At 36.7% G+C, this 20,073-nt stretch overlaps 1 non-coding gene across 1 annotated transcript; it reads left to right on the top strand.

Annotated features, from left to right (window-relative positions):
- The first annotated feature begins 350 nt into the window (after positions 1 to 350).
- LOC123838034 (U6 spliceosomal RNA) lies at positions 351 to 456 on the top strand. The gene has a single exon (XR_006789375.1). It is a non-coding gene; the product is annotated as a U6 spliceosomal RNA (small nuclear RNA).
- The last annotated feature ends 19,617 nt before the right edge of the window (positions 457 to 20,073 follow it).

The raw sequence follows: 20,073 nt of genomic DNA, 5'->3' as shown, positions 1-20,073 counted from the left end.
AGTGTCTCATAGAAGAAACGAAGAATCACCCTTATCTCCTCCATCCTATTGATTCTTCTTTCTACTTTGCTCAGTTGAGTTTATTTCATTAATATCAAACACATTAATCTTTACATCCCACAATGCCTCCACCATTTGAAAGTTCACCTCATCTTTTCCCTAGGAGATTTAAAAGCCTCCTAATTGGTCCTTATACCACAAACTTTCCTCACCTCCAAACCTGTCTTCATCCTGCCACCAGCATGACCATTCCTAAAGCTAAATCTGATTATGTCTCTGCCTTGTTTAACAATTTCTTCTATGTTTAAGTTGCCACAGATAAAGTATACATTTCTTAACATTGCCTCTAAGTGCTCATTTCAGCAGCACATATACTAAAATTGGAACAATACAGAGAAGATTATCATGGCCCCTGTGTAAGGATAACATTGCTTCTGAGATCTGTTCTAGTCTTCTGGCTAACTTCCCAGCCTTTCTCCTCTCCACATCAGATACTCTGTGCTCTAAACACAGAGCAGCTCCTTATTCACTAGATCTGCCTGATCCTTTCTTGACTGCATGTCTTTGCACACATTCTTCCTAAAATTTGCTTCCTTCTTCTTTATCTGACAAAATCAGCCAATTGGTTAACCTCTTTGAATCTTTTCTCAAGTAGCCAGAACCAGTCACTAAATGTATGTTTTTAGATCACTCTGTTCCTGTCTGTGTTATAGCACTTACATTGCATTGTAATTATTAGTTTTTGTATTCTGACTGGTCTTTGAATTCTTTAAGGGCAGGCTGTGTCTTCATATTTATATACTTAGTACCTAGCACTGTGCTTGACACATGGGAAACATTAAGTAAATGTAGCATGGATCAATGACATCATAAATTGGTGTGAAAAGGTCACATAATGTTTCTGAAAAACAACACTCAAAAGTTCTTTAAGTAAAACTAAAGGAAGCTGTGAAAGAATTGATTATGAAACCATATTATGGTTGATGTGGCAGTGGAAATAACAGCTCAAAGATTCTTCAAGAGGAATACCGTTTACTTTCCCGTAGGTGTGGTACACAGATGAATAGATGCCATCTGTGTTCTCAAAAGATTCCAGTCTGCATGGAAAAACAGTCATGTGAACAGTTTGGTGGAATAAGAGACTACAAAAGCTATGCTATTTTTGTATACTGGATACTAGCATCATACAAAGAGATGGTGGTGAGTTCCTTATGGGGTCAATTAAGGCTTTTTAGAGAAAGTCATTATATCAAACAAAAAGTGCAACATTTTTGAGGAAAAAAAGCAAATATTACTACCAGAAATTTTAAAATTTAAAATGGATGATGCATGAAGGTGGAGCGTTGGTTTTGTGTTCTTCTTATAAGCCAATGGAACGTGTCATATTCATGCATATTTATTATACATATTCAAAAGCTGTATTCTGATTGAAAATTTTATTACAAACTGGTGTGTATCATTGATTTTATTAAGCAGCCATACTGAAATTTTGCCTGGCCAGAGGAGAAATTGAAATCTTTCAGTACAAACTCTGATCTATTATAGTGGGAAAAGATCAAAGCATTTAGTCAGGTGAAGTGATAGAGCTCCTGTTGGGCCTGGCATCATACTATAGAACGTTTAGACTTTGTTCTTATTCCCACATTCTTTTGGAGTGTGATCAAAGGCATTTAGATCTCTCAGTCCACACAGTTTGAAACGGACTGTCACCTCATATAAAAGATTCTGAAGAGTTTATGGGGACATTATCAGAAAACCATCAATCAATTATTATTGTAAGTTAAACAAATATCCCTGATAAAAATCATGAAAACTTATACATATAATTAATTTAATAATTTTACTTTGTAGTTATTGAGTCCCATTAAGAGAAAATTTATTTCCATGCTAACAGTGTATTTTAATAGTTTTTTGTTGCAATTTTGATAAACGGTAAGGCTAAGATGTCTACATGCATTTGATATTGATTGTTTTTCCCAGGATATATCTGCCTAAGGAAAAAAGTAATCATTACACATAATGAAAATCAGGTGTTTTTGACTTTACTATATCTGGATAGGACAAGCTCCCAAAACCTATTTGTCTTCTTTGTTAAGAGTATTTTGGTTGTTCTTAGGTTTTTGTAAATTCAAATTAATTTTATAATCAGTTGGTGAAATTCCTTTGAAACTATATAAGATTTTATTGAAATTGCAATTAATCTATAGATTAATTAGAATTGAAATTTTGTGTCAATTGATGAATATGATATACATCTCTATTTGACTCCTATTTGTCTCAATAAAGGTTTAGATTTGTCTACAGAAAGGTATAAAATTTGGGGGACACCTGGGTGGGTCAGTCGTGAAGCGTCTGCCTTTGGCTCAGGTCATGATTCCAGGGTCCTGGGATCAAGCCCTGCATCAGGCTCCCTGTTCCATGGGAAGCCTGCCTCTCCCTCTCCCACTCCCCCTGCTTGTGTTCCCTCTCTCACTGTGTCTCTCTCTGTCAAATAGATAAATAAAATCTTTAAAAAAAAAAGGAAGTTATAAAATTTTTGTTAAATTTATTCCTAGGTTTCTATTTTTATTATTGTTATTGTTATTACTGTAAATGGTGTTTTGGCCTACTTCACTTCTACCTTAGTCACATGATCTTAGCCAAGAGACCGAGAAACGATCACTTCTACCTTAGAAAAGGCTGTCTAAGAATTTTCCCAGGATCATTATTTTTAATTGCAAGGATGACTGGAACTATGTATTTATTGACCAGAGAAAGTATAAATAAATTGTGCTCTATCCATACAATGGAATATGGTACATAAGTTAAATTTGAATGAAAGACAGTATATACACTAATACAAGTAAAGCTTAGACAGAAAATGCTACTTAAAAAAATTCAGAGAGCTATATGGAACACATAATTTTTATAAGCTCAAAAATAAGCAAATTGAATATATAATGTTTTAGCGCTATTCACATATATGGTAAAAGTGTTTTAAAAAAATAAAATAATCAACTCGAATTAATGGTAACAATTACCTTGGGGATGGTAAAATGGAGAATAGGATTAGGAAAGAATAAAAAACTTCCAATGAAGAGACAATATTCTAGCTTTTAATTTGGATGGTGGTTCATGTGTGTTCATTTTATTATTATACTTCATTAGTTACATACATTCTTTTGTATGCATCAAATATTAGAGGCTGATTTTTAAGTAAGAAGAATAGCTCAATGACTTTTAATAACAGTTAAGAATTCACAAATAAATAACAGATCACTAAGAATTACTGTAAATCTTTTTACTACTAACTTGTAATCCTCTTATACAAGGCCTGTGAACACCAAATCCTTGGAAAGAAACTTTTATAACCTTTGTATGTAGCCTTAGACATAACAAGAAATATGTTTTCATAATACATTAAAGTGATTCTGATTGAAAAATATTATAGTCTTTGAAATAAATAAAATATGTCAGTATATCATTAGAATATTGGTATTTTTTTTTAAAGATTTTATTTATTTATTTGACAGGGAGAGACACAGTGAGAGAGGGAACACAAGCAAGGGGGAGTGGGAGAGGGAGAAGCAGGCCTCCCGCAGAGGAGAGAGCCCGATATGGGACTCGATCCCAGGACCCCGGGACCATGACCTGAGCCAAAGGCAGTTGCTTAACAACTGAGCCACCCAGGCGCCCTAGAATATTGGTATTATAAAATTACTTTCTTCAAGTCTTTACAAAACTATCATCTATTCAATGAGACCTACACTGATAACTTATTACTGCAAACTGCTCTCCCCAAACCTTAACCCTGGTCTTCTTTTTCTTTCTTCTCATTTATAGCACTTAACATCTTTGATAATACTGTATACTTTACTTATGATATTTATTGTTTAATATCTATTTTCTATCACTAGAAGGCAGAATGGGAGCTAGCTTCCAAGATGGCCCCCTATGTACCATTTCTCTTAGTGTTTGTGTCTTGATGTGGTACTCACCCACTTTGAGTCATGGATGGCCAATGTGAAAAATAGAATACTGTAGAAGTGGTTTTGTATGATTCTCAAAACTAGGTCATAAAAAATATTTCAGTTTCTACTTTGTCCTCTTTTGGATCATTTACCTGGGTAAAGTCATCTGTCATATCATAAGGACACTCAAATAGTCTTGTGGAAAGGGACACATGAGAATGAACTGAGGCTCACTGCCAACAACGACAAACAATTTGCCAGCCAAGTGAGTGATCCACCTCAAAAGTAGATTTTCCAACCCTAGTCATGCCTTTAGGTAACTAGCTCTGGCCCCCATTTGACTACAACCTCATAACCCAATCACCTAGGTGAGTTGCCCATGAATATTTGATTCTCAGAAACTATGAGAGATAATAAATGCTTATTTTTTTAAGCCAGGAAATTATGATTTAAAAACAAATCATAAATGTGATAATTAAATCCTTTGTTGAAACCTCAGAAAGATGTAAAGTTGTAACTCAGAGAACTATTCAGTTAAACAATGGGGCTTTGTTCTCATAGCCTCAGCTTAGCCCGAAGGTAGAAAATATCTTGAAGATGCCTCTGAGTGTGGCTTTTATGTAACAAAGTGAACCCCAATATGATTCATAAGGGACCAAAGAAAATTTAAGAGAATTATACAGACAAAAACACTGCTAGCTTGATTGGAAAGGGACAGAAACAGTGCAGAATAAAAAGAGGAAGTTGGATCCCCATTTTACATACAGGAAGCAAACTGATAAAATTACTCAGCTGTAAATACAGGTTACATTGCCTGATGAAGGAAGAAGGACTGGAAGGGCAGAACTAAGGGCCCGGAGTGTAGAGCAAAGAACCACGACCTGGCTTTTAGTCTTAATGAAAGAACTAGCAACATGTGCCTTGTGGGATTTCAGAATTGCTGAGGATCAGTGATGCCAATAAACCTCCCATTGTCTCTCTTTTTCAATAGGAGAGTTTATTGTGTATACCTTTGTTTATACCAAGCCAATGATTGAGAATTGACCATGTGTCATATATTATCATATTTAATCCTTACAATCCCATAGCTCCATATTAAGAAATGGAGGACAATGGGACATGAAGAACTTTGATTGTACTAGTTACTGTCAGAGACAGAATTTGAACTAACACCATTAGAGTCCAAAACTATGTTCAGTGAATATCATTAGTTCACTATGCTATCCTGCCTTAGATTTCAAGTCTAACATCCTGATTTCAGATGGATGGCCTTTAAATGCAGTAAAACCGAGAAAGATTTCTGGGGCATACATGCTGACTTATATTCTGAAGATGTCATTGTCTTTGGCATGTTCTGAAGGAGAAATGTTGACTTTTTTTTAAAGTAGGCCACATACCCATTGTGGGGCCCAACACTGGGCTTGAACTCATGACCCTGAGATCAAGACCTGAGCTGAGATCAAAAGTTGGACACTCAACCAACTGAGCCATGCAGGCGTCCCCAAATTTTCACTTTTAAATAGAATGCCTTTGTTGAAACCTCAGAAAGGTTTACCTGCTAATACCTGCTAATATTTTACAAAATATATATATTTATTTTAAAATTACATATAGTTGATGACAAAAATAATTCTCATGGGTCAATTAAATATGAATTAATTTCTCATTTTGATATAAATAATGGAACAAGAACAGGATATCTGTAATAAATCCCAGAGGGAAAAAGGAAAACTGGGTGGCACGTAGGAGTCACTTGTCTGTAAGCAATTCTGGAATCCCATTGAAGAGACATCCTAAGAACTTTTATCCTGAGGTGGCAGGGGTTCCTTGATTAAGTTTCTTGTTCTGCTCTGGAAGACTTCCTATATCTATTGTTCTACCTATTCTTTGGCTCTGCCTTCTGGGATGTTTCTTCTTTTCTATTATATTTGGTTTATCTGAAAGAGGAATTGGAAACTATGTTCAATAAAAAGCTTTCTCAACCAGTTTTTTCCCCCATAACTTTGAAAGCCCACAGTATTTTCTTGTTTATTTGGGATTCTATGGTCCAAGCTTATAAGCATTCCTTTGAAAATGCAGTAGACTTCTGATTTATTTGCTTCCAGTCAGTTCCATGAGTTATGATTTTGGAGTCTTCTTTACTTTTTTTGTTTTCTTATTCCATGCATCTCCCCCAAATATTGGAAGCTAACTTGAAGTTCTCTGGAACATATATGTCACCTATACCTATAATCTGATCTTTTCCCTATTTATTTTTATTCAATAGAAAAGGTATACTGGTTTTGGTCTCTCAAAGTCAATTTCATTCTATTCGCTTATCGTCAGAATCTGAAAACTCTGTTTTTCCAATCATGCAAGGCCCAAATTTCTGTTTGTAAACTGGCTAATTCTTCCTGTGCTAATCACTTTCTCATAATATATTATGAAACATAGCCAATATCAATTAATATACATCCTTTCCCTGGGACTACTGTTGGTTTGTAAATTGGCCCCTGGTATGCAGAGGGCAAGAAGAGACCAGAGAAAGAGGTGGACCACTCCAGATTGGTAGGTGGCAGTTTTAATAAGCAAGGAAACTTGTGTACAAGGCTTGTCTTCAGTGGCTACAAAATGACCAGATCTCCTCACCTTAGCACAATCTTAAAAGTTTATAGAGTCCTAAGTCGGGTTCAGTCACATACATCATGAAGATGGCTTCAACAACACCTTACTCTTGAGGCTACGTCCTTGGAATAGCTCCCACTGTGGCAACAGTGGGCAGAATGCATATTTCAAGGACAGGGAAGGCGGTGCTCAGGTATAACTCACAGGTCAACTGGAGATCATGTCTTCTCGATGACCTCCTCTATCAATTCCAAGTTACGTAATACATGGTCTTTCTTCTACTCTATTAGCATTAACAAATATAGAGCCTATACCTCTAGATAAGATCACATAATCTTATCTCCATCTTTGCTGCTGCTATCGGTTCCCTTGCCTTGTGACCATAGGTTAATGTCAAATATTTTAAGCTTTGTTACACTACAGCACATTTCATGCTATATCTTTTGGATTAAATAATGTTAATTACCACAGCAAACAAACCCCAGAATCTCAGTGGTTCAACAGAACAATTTTTTTCTTATTCATACTTATTTTCCAATATGCAAGATGGCTGGAGAAGGCACTCTGTAAGTCACTCAGGGACCCAGGTTGTGTGAGGAACCATGGTTTAGTAGGTAGCTACAGGAAGAGAAGAGAGAGATGGAGGGGGTGCCCTCATCTTAAGAGCTCAGCTGAGAAGTAATGCATCACTTTCATTCATAGTCCACTGACTATAACTGGTCACAAGTCTCCAACCTAAGTGCAAGGAGTCTGGGAAAAATTGAGAAGCACATAGAATAATAAGAATGTAGATGAGATCAACTTTTAGGTCCTCTTAACTCCAAATTTTTATGAATCTGTGCTTAAACAATAATCTACGCTTTAACAGTTTCCTTATAGATAATATCTTCAGAATATTAGAGGAAACATGATCTGTCCAATACAGATTACCTATTCCATTTTTTTAAAAGATTTTATTTATTTATTTAAGAGACAGAGCAGAGAGAGAGAGAGAGAGAGAGAGCATGAGCAGGGGGGAGGGGCCAAGGGAGAAGGAAAAACAGGCTCCCCACTGAGCAGGGAGCCCCATGTGGGGCTCTATCCCAGGACCCTAGGATCATGATCTGAGCCAAAGGCAGATGCTTAACTGACTGAGCCACCCAGGCACCCCTACCTATTCCATTTTAGAGCAATGAAAAGTCCTTCTCTCTCTACCACTCCCCCTTCCAAAAAGTTCCACATGTTTCTGTTATGTTATTTGAGTAGTCACTTTTTTTATTAGAAAATATTTAGGGAGCACTTTTGTGTTGCTTCCATGGACAATAAAGCAGGTTAGAGTAAAAGCAAATGAAACAAAATGGCCAGCAATTTTTCCCCACTTAAAAAAAAAAAGCTGAGTAACAACTAATATACTAGAGTTTTTATGAATTCAGGGACTGAAATTTCTTCATTCAAACTCTGGGTTGTGTTTATATTTTAATCAAATTGTTTATTTTGAGGAAACAGACTGATTATCATTGTTATAACAAAGGCTAGTTTAAATCTTTATTTCTATTTTCTAGTGTTATGCTGATATAAAAGAACAGTTTTCTTTTGTTACTTAAAATGTGACATTTTGTGTTTTTCTACAGAATGGAAAAATATTTTGTATTCTCTAGCTGGTGTCTTTAACTGTATTTAGTTTTTATTTCTTATGGTGATAAATTTTTTACTTTTGGTTTAGTTTAAAAGTGGGGATAAAAGGGGAAGGAACAGAAACTTCCCTTTAAATGTTTATGCAATTTGTACAATTTGGGTTCTGAAACAAAGGGGGCAATTTCCAGATTGATTGATTGTGTGTGTGTGTGTCTGTGTGTATAATTGAAATAGTGCCTACAAGCAAAAAACATTCCATTCTAAATAAATTAGAACAAATACAAGTGCAATAATTTCTTCTAGGAATCAGACACAATTATTATTATCAATACTATTATTTATTTAGGTAAATATTTTTTAAATATAGAAATTTATAAGTGTATAGTTTGTAATTTAATGGCAAATTGGAATGATTACTTTATTAAAGGGAAGGCCCAGGACAGTGTGCATGCTCATCATCTACAGAATAAAGTCCAGATAATTCAGCAGGACATGTTCTGGCTTGCCCACCTCTCCAACTCCATCTTCAGCTCTCATCATGGCCAGCCTTGTGTGCTAGCATTACTAAACAGCTTGCAGTTCCTCCAAAATGTCACGCTACGTAGGAACTCCATAATAATGTCTGCCTGGCATTATTTTCAGTCTTTTTTTTTCTGTCTAAGGAAAATGTTCTTTACATTAAGGACATTTACTCAATTTATTGATATATATTTATTAGTGTGATTACTTGGCTCAAGACCATTTCCCCAAGTAGAGTGTAGGCTCTGTGTTTTGAAGGACCCACTAAATTTGATTTGATTATCACTGTGTCCCTGTGGCATTGTGCTTATTACATGGTAGGTACTCAGTAATTGTCAAATGATCAAAAGAATGAACTGTATTCTTATCTGTCTTTGAGTATGGAACAATGAAGATTAGAAATAATATTACTATGATATAGTTGCCAGTTTCTGAGGGATCTGTTTTTAGTTTTCTACTTTTTAAATAAGTAGGAGAGGCATTACTATTTATTAAGCATTCATTATATGCAAAGTATTGAATTATGTTTGCACAGAAGCATGAGGATTTATTCTATCTTTTCCTTTGAGGAAATGACAATCCAAATAATGGCCAGGATTAAAACCATGAAAAATACACAAGATAAACATAATTTTCCAAAAACTGAATTCCTTTTACTGCCAAGGCCCAAACCAGTAAGTCTGAATAGTCATTTTCCCTGGGTTTTTATTTTATTTTTGTTTGCCCAAGGCATTTTATGGTATCTGTTTGGAATGGTTCACTCTAAAGACTAATTTGGAAATGTAGTTTTATTTCCACTACATTCAGTGAGTGAGAAATCTAGAACATGTAGCTATGATGCAGAAGGGGAATAAAAAGAAACACCCATTAGGAGAGCTTCATGGTACATTTACTCCTAATTCTAGATGGGCCTCCTGCCACGTCATATACTCACCATGTATCTCTTGTCCTTCTTAGCCTTTACAGATGGCAGGTTCAATTTCAGCACTCACTGTCACCTTAGGGCCATTTTCTAAACCTCTTTTGATTTTCTTGACTAAATATTCCTTTAATGAACATGAAAAGAAATGTGCAAAAAATGGTGAGTAAAGATAAAGAAGACTTTGACCACTTTTCCCCAAGTAGGCCCATAACTGCAATAGGCAAAATTTGACCAAGAATTTACTGACCCTTTCTACTGCTGGATAGTATGATTCATTCAACCACAAATATTTTTTGAGTACAATAAATATTTTCCAGTTCTAGGGAATGGAGATGTAGCATGGTACAGACAATAATCCCTACCTTCAAGGAACTTACATTGTAGTGGAGGATTTTATTTTCTAGTGTCTACTTTAGACACGAGACCAGAGCATTGCTGAAAAAATTTACTTTTCATGCAAAATCCACTCATTTTTATGTTTTGAAGAAAACTTCTCTAATAGCCTAGCAGGCATATGAGGGCCTATATAGTTTGGCCTCTACTTACCTCTTTAACCTTGTAATAGTTTTCTGAAAACAACATGGATTTATTATCTCATAGTTTATTAATAAATATTAATAAATCTCACAGATTTATTATCTGCAGATCTGAATCCAACTTGGCTCAATTAGTTTCTCTGCTCTGGGTTTCACAAGATGGAAATCAAAGTGTTAGTCATCCTAGGCTCCTATCTGGAGGCTTTGGAAAGAATCCATTTCCAAGCTCATTCAGGTTGTTAGTTGAAGTCAGATCTATCATGGTTGTTGTAAATGGCAGGATTTCATTCTCTTTTATGGCTGAGTAATATTCTATTTTATTTATATATATCTATCTCATGGCTTCTTTATCAGTTCATCTGTCAGTGGACACTTGGGCTGCTTCCATAGTTTGGCTATTGTAAATAATGCTGCAATAAACATAGGGGTGCATATATCTTTTCAAATTAGTGTTTACATATTCTTTGGATAAATACCCAGTAATGCAATTACTGGATCATATGGTAAGTCTATTTTTAATTTTTTAAGGAATCTCCATACTCTTTCCCACAGTGGCTTCTCTAGTTTGCGTTCCCACCCACAGTGCACAAGGGTTCCTTTTTTTCCACATCCTCACCAACACTTGTTTCTTGTCATTTTAATTTTAGCCATTCTGACAGATGTGAGATGATATCTCATTGTGGTTTTGATACACATTTGCCTGATGATGAGTGATGTTGAGCATCTTTTCATGTGTCTGTTAGCCATCTGGATGTCTTCTTTGGAGGAATGTCTATTCATATCTTCTCCCCATTTTTAATTGTTTGGGTTTTTTTGGTATTGAGTTGTATAAGTTCTTTCTTTATTTCGGATACTAACCCTTTATTGGATGTATCATTTGCAAATATCTTCTTCCATTCTGTAGGTTGTCTTTTAGTTTTATGTTTCCTTTGCTGTGCAGAAGCTTTTTATTTTGATGTAGTTCCAATAGTTTATTTTTACTTTTGTTTCCCTTGTGTTAGGGGACATATCTAGGAAAATGTTGCTACTGCTGATGTCAGAGAAATTGCTGCCTGTGATACCTTGTAGGATTATTATGGTTTCAGGTCTCATATTTAGGTCTTTAATCCATTTTTTAATTTTTGTGTATAGTATTAGAAAGTGGTCCAGTTTCATTCTTTTGCACGAAGCTGTCCAGTTTTCCCAACACCATTTGTTAAGATATTCTTTTATGATTATATATTCTTGTCTCCTTTGTCATAGATTAATTCACAAATAAAAGCATGGGTTTATTTCTGGACTCTCTATTCTGTTCTATTGATTTACATGTCTGTTTTTGTGCCAGTACCATACTGTTTTGATTACTATAGCTTTGTAGTCTATCTTGAAATCTGGGATTATGATACCTCCAGTTTTGTTCTTTTTCAAGTTTTGGCTATTCAGGTTCGTTTGTGGTTCCATACAAGTTTTAGGATCATTTGTTCTAGTTCTGTGAAAAATGCTATTGGTATTTAATAGGGATTGCATTAAATCTGTAGATTGTTCTGGGTAGTGTGGACATTTTAATAATATTTGTTCTTTCAACCCATGAGCATGGAATATCTTTCCATTTGTTTGTGTTATTTTCAATTTCTCTCAGTGTCTTATAGCTTTCAGAGTATAGGTCTGTAACCTCCTTAGCTAAATTTATTCCTATGTATTTTATTATTTCTGGTGCAATTTGTAGGTGGGATTGCTTTCTTGATTTCTCTTTCTGATGCTTCATTATTAATGTATAGAAATGCAAAAGATTTCTGTATGTTGATTTTGTATCCTGCAACCTTACTGAATTCATTTATCAGTTCTAGTAGATTTCTGATAGAGTCTTTAGGGTTTTCTATGAATAGTATCATGTCATTTGCAAATAGTGGGAGTTTTACTTCTTTCTTACCAATTTAGATGCCTTTTATTTTTGTTGTTGTTGTCTGATTGCTGTGGGTAGGAGTTCCAGCTCTTTGTTAAATAACAGTGGTAAGAGTGGACATCCTTGTCTTGTTCCTAACTGTAGAGGGAAAAGCTCTCAGTTTTTCCCCATTGAGGATGATATTATCAGTGGGTTTCTCACATTTGGCCTTTATTATGTTGAGGTATGTTCCATCTAACCTTACTTTGTTGAGGGTTTTTACCATGAATGGATGTTGTACTTTGTCAAATGCTTTTTCTGTACCTATTGAAATGATCATATGGTTTTTATCCTTCCTCTTATTGATGTGATGTATCATGTTGACTGAATTGTGAATATTTAACCACACTTACAGCTCAGGAATAAATCCCACTTGATCATGGTGAATGATTTTTTAAATGTATTGTTGGATTTGGTTCGCTAATATTTTGTTGAGGATTTTGGATCTATGTTCATCAGAGATATTGACCTGTAGCTCTCCTTTTTCGTAATGTCTTTATCTGGTTTTCTTACCAGAGTAGTGCTGGCCTCATAGAATGAATTTGGAAGCTTTCCTCCTTCTTCTACTTTTTGGAATAGTCTGGCAGGAATAGTTATTAACTCTTCTTTAAATGTTTAGTAGAATTCATCTGTGAAGCCATCTGGTCTTGGACTTTTGTCTGTTGGGAACTTTTTGATTACTGATTCAATTTCATTGCTACAACTTGGTCTGTTCAAATTTTCTATTTCTTCCTGATTCAATTTTGGGAGGTTATATGTTTCTAGGAATTTATCTATTTCTTTTAGGTTGTCTAACCTTTTGGTATAAATTTTTATAACATTCTCTTAATAATCCTTTGTATCTCTGTGGTGTTGGTTGTTATTTCTCCTCTTTCATTTCTGATTTTGTTTATTTGAGCACCCCTCCCCTCTCTTTTTGATGAGTCTGGCTAATGTTTTATCAATTGTGGGAGAGTGTATTCTTGGTTGGAGGGTTTTTATTTTTGAGCGCTTTGACTATATTATGCCACTCTCTTTTGGCCTGCAAAGTTTCTGCTGAAAAATCAGCTGATAGCCTTATGGATTTTTCCTTGTATGAAACTGTTTTCTTTTCTTTTTTTCTTGCTGCTTTATCACTACCCTTTGCCATTTAAATTACTATGTGTCTTGGTGTAGACCTTGGGTTGATTTTGTTGGGAGCTCTCTGTGTCTCCTAGATTGGATTTCTGTTTTCTTCCCCAGATTAAGGAGGTTTTCAGCTATTATTTCTTCAAATAAACTTTCTGCCTCCTTTTCTCTCTCTTCTCTTTTTTAGATCCTTATCATGCAAGTGTTGTTATGCTTGATGGTGTTGCTGAGTTTCCTAAGTTTATTTTTATTGTTTTCTCTTTCTCCTGTTCAGCTTGATTATTTTCCATTTTCTGTCTTCCAGGTAACTGATCCATTCTTCTTCTTCCTCTAGTTTGCTATTTATTCCACCTAGTATATTTTTAATTTCAGTTTTGAGTTCTTTCATCTTTCATCTATGATTGGTTCTTTTTTTATATTTTCTATCTCTTTCTTGAGCATCTCCCTGAGTTCCTCCATTTTTTTTCTCAACTCCAGTGTGTATCTTAATGACCATTATTTTTAATTTTCTATTGGGCATATTAATTGTCTCCATTTCACTTAGGTCTCTTGATGTGATTTTGTCATGTTTTCATTTGAGATATATTCCTCCATCTCCTCATTTTGTCTAACTCTCTGCATCTGTTTCTATGTTTTAGGAAGGTCAGCTAGGTCTCCTGCTCTCGATAGTCGTGGCCTTAGAGGAGGAGGTCCTGTAGTGCCCTGCAGTGCAAGGTCTCCTATTCACCAGAACCTGGCTCTTCAGAGGTGTCTCCTATATGTGTTGCATGTGCCCTACTCATGGGGCTGAGCCACATTTATTCAGTTCAGTCATCTACAATGACTCTCTTTGCCTATTAAGGGCAGGTTTTAGTCCCTGTGCTGTTAATGGGTCAGTCTGGGGCCACCTTGGGCTTGAGTGGAATCAGACCAGGCATTTGCCAGAATTGTGGTGAATTGTGGTGGCACTGAACTGCACGATGCTCTCCCTGGGTTGTCTCCTTTTTTTTTTTTTTTAATTTAAAGATTTTATTTACTTATTTGACAGAGAGAGAGCACAAGCAGGAGGAGTGGGAGAGGGAGAAACAGGCTCTTTGCTGAGCAGGGAGCCTGATGCAGGACTCAATCCCAGGACCTGAGATCATAACCTGAGCCGAAGGCAGTCCCTTAACGGACTGAGCCACCCAGGCGCCCCTCCCTGGGTTGTCTCCTGAGAGGCTTTTGTTGGTGGGTGGGGCCTACAGTCAGACCATCTGTTTTCCCCTATCCCACTGCTGGGTCAGAGTGGGACTGGTGTGTGTGGTTATTTGCCCCTTTCTCCGGGGCAGGTATATCACATTAGAGTGGTGCTGACCCTTGTCGGGGCTGTTTGCACATTGCCACCCTTATGGTGGTGCTTTGGATGGACTCCAGCTGAGGGGTGAGGTGGAGAGGGCTGGTCCATAGGAGAGCATGGGGGTAGGGAGTTTTGTTAATGGGCTAGATAGAGAATGTTCAAGCTAGTTCCTGCAGGTGTTCATGCATCTGGGTGGGGGACAGGGGAGGGAACTGACACCCACCAGTTCTTTTGTTTTTGAAGTTTCCTAAAGATCTCTGCCTCTTCCTGCACATGCTCTGAGATTAGTAAATAAATCTCCTTTATACCCCAGGCATTTTTCAAATTGCTGCTTCCATGCTGTATCTCATCAGGGTTGCTCTTCTGTTTTGTCTTTAAGGCCAGGGACTCAATTTCTTAATGCCCTCTGGTTCTCCCAGAGCTGAGCTGCTGATTTTTAAATTTCTCAGTGTTGAGCCTCACTGATTGTAAAAACTCACAAATTAAGCTCCTCTGGTGTTCAAAGCCAAATATTATGGGGGTTTGTCTTCCCAGTGTGGATCTCCTGTGCCTGGAGTACCTGGTGTGGGATCTGCTCTTCTCCCTTTACCATGCTTGTAGTGTCCCTCCTTCCCATGGACAGTCTCACATGTCGTTTCATGTCTCTGCCCTTCCTACCATTTTTGCTGTGGCATCTTCTCTATGTTTAGCTATGGAGAGTTTGTTCTGCCAGTCTTCAGGTCGTTTTCTGGTTTATTTACACTGATGTGGGTGTTATCTTGGTGAACCAAGGTCTTGGTGAATGGGAAAAGGTGAACTTAGGATCCTCCTGCTCTGCCATCTTTTCCAGAATTCCACCACTAGGTTTTCTGAATCAGCCTTTTCAAGAAAGTGATTTTGTCCTAAGTGTCTGTGTCTCTAATGCCTGTTTAACATCTGTAGTGGTTCAATAAAAGTTTACTGATTGATTGAGTGCAACAAAAAGAACACTTGCTTTTTCATGGAATAATCAACTAGTAAGTCAACTGTCATCAATTTGTTGATTTATGTTAATGAATACAGTTATAAATTAAACATTTTGAATGTTTACTTAGAGTTCATGAATTTAAACTCAACTTACCTAGAGGATTTATAGGCTTAAGCTTCTAGTTTATTATTAATTCAACTCTGGATTTGGGTATAACTTTTCTCTCCTTAGAGTTAATAAGTCTGTTCTGTTCATATTTGCTATACTTTCAGTTATTTTTTCCAAATTTGCATCCTCATTTTCTTACACAAAGGATTTTAGGTTGGCTGACTTGTTTTATTTATGTTAAAGTGTAAGCAATGCATAGTGGATCCATTCAATTATAGCATGCTGTTCAAGCAAACTGCTCACATCTCATGTATATATATTGTTGTTGGATTACTTCATTTATATATAGAGTAAACATTGTCATTCTATTTGAAGTTAACCTTAACTAATACTTCTTTATGTTTCAGATAACATATTAATCATAATTATTAAAGGTCATAGATGGATCTGTATTGCCTCTGAGTGACTAAAGAAATATAAGCTTTGCATAACCAATATTTATTGTGTCTGTGTTGCATCTATTTTGTCAAAATTAGAGAGCTATGTATTATGAATGCTATGTGAACTCTGGATTAATAAAATTATATACAGGTTTCCCCCACTGTCCAAAAATTCACTTTATTCCACTCTGCCTTTATGGAAGACCTACCTTGGTACCTGTTTTCACTAACGGAAAGAAATCTGAAGAGTGTGTTCACTTTTATGAAATAGTAACTACTTCACTTTACATGATTTTGGCTTCATAGTTTTCATAGAGATTTTGGCTCCATAGTTTTCATAGGAATGCTCTACTTTTGGATAGAGGAGGAAACCTAAGTAGCATAACTAGTTGCTAACTATATAGGATAACAGACTTTACTCTGAGTATTTTTTTAAGTAGTATCATTGTTTCATCTTAATGACTTTTCTTATTCATCCAAAATTCTATCTTCAGTTCATCCAGATTTAGCAAGCAGAGATTGCTCATACTTTGAATATAAACTCTAAAGATCCTTAGAGATCACTTAGTCCCTTCATGTTTGGCCATTATGTACTCATTGTTTCAGGAAAGGCACACCAGACCAAAAAGGAAAGGGAATAAAGTGTCTTTCAGGCTGTTTCACTAGCCAGTGGAAATGGAAATAACTTAAAGAATAAACAAGTAGGAAGTAAGCATCATGAGTAAAAAGAGAACTTCCTCAAACCTAACCGAGGCAAAATTTCTCTTTCTGCAGAAGAATCAGGTGGCTCTATGGGGAGTTTTCTGTGCCCTGCCACCTGGGCCAACTTCCAAAGAAGGCCAAATGGCAGATTGGATTTGAGGTTGCTGTTAGCAATGAATACCTGATCTCCATTTCTCTGGGTAGAGCTCCCAGAAACTGGCTATGAGGCATCAACAAGAAAAGACCTGTATCATGAAGCCTCCCAGAGTTCCACTGACCCAGTGTGGCCTGGGAACATAGCAATGACGTCACTCCAACCTTTAAGGGCATAGAAGTGGCTAGCAGCCTCTGGACTAGAGATAATCTCATGGATATGAACAAGTGAGGTCTTACAGCAAGCTAGGAGGGGTAGCTAAAAGAGATGTACATTTAGAAGAGAGTGAGAGTAATTAAAAACAATTTTTGGTCACCTTACATCAAGATTCTGATGTATCCCGCTATCTATTGAATGTTGGTGTCCCTACTGCATTTGTGTTTTGAGACCTCTATCCCCATGTGATGGTGTTTGGAAGTGGGGCCTTTGGGAGGTGATTAGGTCATGAAGGCAGAGCACTCATTGTTAGGATGAGTGCCCTTATGAAAGAGATCCAAGAAAGCTCCCATACCCCTTCTGTTATGTCAGAATACAGCCCTGTGTAAACCAGAAAGCAGATTTTCACCAGACACCAAATCTGCTGGAACCTTGATCTTGGACTTTCCTGCCTTCAGAACTGTGAGAAATAAATTTCTATTATTTGCAAGTCACCCACTCAGGTATTGTGTCATAGCAGACCAAATGGACCAAAACATGGCCCCACATCATGCTTTTCCCCAAATCACATGCACACACAGACACAGACAGACAGACAGACACACACACACACACACACACACACACTCCATGACTGGACCTCTGTAAGACTTTTGGAGTTTAGGTGCAACCTGGGGGAAACTGAGAGGGGAATATACAATTATATTAAGACTAAATTTCCACTAATCCAGTGAAATGGAAATTAAACTAACTTACAATAAACAAATACATAAAATTCTATTTCTTAAACATATAAATCCAAGGACTTTGATTCTTACCTATTGCATTAAAAAAGATGTTATATAATTTGCCAAATGTTATGCTGCAAACAAGTGAGAATTCAGGTAAGAACCTGAATTTCTGACTTTTACTTTAATGCTTTGTCCATGACACATCATAGACTTGAAGGTAAGGCTAGTTTTTAATTGTAATACAGCCATCAGACCTCTTGGGTGACTTTAAATGTTTCTAGCATTAGGTGCATGAAAGTTTTTAATCTCGGTTTACTTATCTAACACCACATGGCAAATCTGCAGAACAGCCCATATGAGGATATGGTCAAGAATATAGTCTAAATTTAATATTTACTTTTCTAGAGATAATCAAAGAGGTAAGGTGAATACTTCAATAAAGCTTCTCATTATGGGGGCACCTGGGTGGCTCAGATGGTTAGGCGTCTGCCTTCGGCTCAGGTCATGATCCCAGGGTCCTGGGATCGAGCCCTGCATCGGGCTCCCTGCTCCTTGGGAGCCTGCTTTCTCTCTCTCTCTCTCTCTCTCTCTCTCTCTCTCTCTGTCTCTCATGAATAAATAAGTAAAATCTTTAAAAAAAAAAATCTTCTCATTATGTATGTTTATTTCAAAAGTAGAGGTAACTTTTTAGTTTTTTGTTTTCATCTGTAGTTTGTGGTTTGTTTTTTCAGGGTTATTTACTGGTCAGTAGAACATACATGGCTACCAAAGAATTTAATGGGAGGTCTCATCTTATGAGCTACCTGGGCTTTTGTTGCAGAGTTCCAGGTAACCACTGCAATGGAGAAGTCCCTGATTCCAAAGACCCATGTTCTGCTATAACCTTTCTACATTGTTCCCAGAAAGTTAAAATGGAACATATTCCATGTGGTGCAAGTCTGAAGTCATTATATTAGTTTTAGATTGTTTTGATAACTTGAGAAAGGCAGAATGTCAGAAAACATACACTGTTTTCATTTCCATTCAAATACCATATCCAGTAAGGTTCTCCCTACATTGAAATTCTTATCTGAATGCGTTATATTTTGATGTATTTGTCAAGGGAGAAGAGTAATTCCACAGAGATCATAGCAGCAAAATAAAAACTCTAAGCTTCTCAGGACGGCTAATGTGCAATTGTGACCGGAGGTCCCAAAGGAGTTGAAGTCGTCACTTGTACCCACTCATATGGCATTCAGTCTCTGTTCTTTTAAACTCCAGCAGGCCATTTCCTTAGCTCCTATTCCTACATTCCTCTCTTCTAATGTATACTTTTTATATCTGACAGAATTAACAGTACAGTGTGATAGGCTATCTCCACACTAGCTTCATTCAAAGGCAAAATTGATCAAATGCTGTGTGCTGTACTTTCTGAGGAAGTGAGGGTAGCAGCCACTGGTCTTCCTGTTGATGTTGTTTTCTGAATGAAGAGGCAACTCACACTTGTCAATCAGCGGGCTCCTTCATGTGCTTAGCTCCATTGTGAGTGAGTGGATGTAGGGGGAGGCTTTAAGAAGTGAGAACCCTGATCCTATGTTCCTATGACATTTCCAGTCTCCTTGTAGTCACAGGACAATTACACTTACAAGTATTGTCATCTTGGACACTGTGGACCAGCAGTGAGCTCTGCCTACTTAGAAAGGATTAAAACCAGTCAATATACTTGTAAATATTAAAAGAAATGTATTGAATCACTCTTCATCAGGGAAATACAAATCAGAACCACGATGAGATACCACCTCAGGCCTGTCAGAATGGCTAAAATTAACAACACAGAAAATGACAGATATTGGTAAGGATGTGGAGAAAGGGGAACCCTCTTGCACTGTTGGTGGGCATGCAAGCTGGTGCAGCCACTCTGGAAAACATGGAGGTTCCTTCGATCCAGCAATTGCGCTGCTAAGTATTTACCCAAAGGATACAAAAATACCAATTCAAAAGGATACGTGTACCCAATGTTTATAGCAGCATTATCAGCAATAGCTAAATTATGCAAAGAACACAAATGTCCATCGACAGATGAGGGGATAAAGAAGATGTGGTATATATATGTACAATGCTATATTACTCAGCCATAAAAAGGAATGGAATCTTGACATTTGTAATGATGTGGATGGAGCTAGAGTGTGTTCTGCTAAGTGAGTAAGTCAGTCAGGGAAAGACAGATACCATATGATGTCACTCATATGTGGAATTTAAGAATGAACATAGGGAAAAGGAAAAAATAAAAAGAAAGGGAAACAAATCATAAGAGACTCTTAACTAAGAGAACAAACAGGGTTGATGGAGAGGAGGTGGGCAGGAGATGG

This window comes from Mirounga angustirostris, unplaced genomic scaffold (genome assembly GCF_029215605.1).
Source record: "Mirounga angustirostris isolate CCGP_5_RB_7025 unplaced genomic scaffold, mMirAng1.0.hap1 SCAF_8, whole genome shotgun sequence".
NCBI lineage: Eukaryota > Metazoa > Chordata > Mammalia > Carnivora > Phocidae > Mirounga > Mirounga angustirostris.
This window is presented reverse-complemented; position numbering and strand designations above follow the sequence as displayed.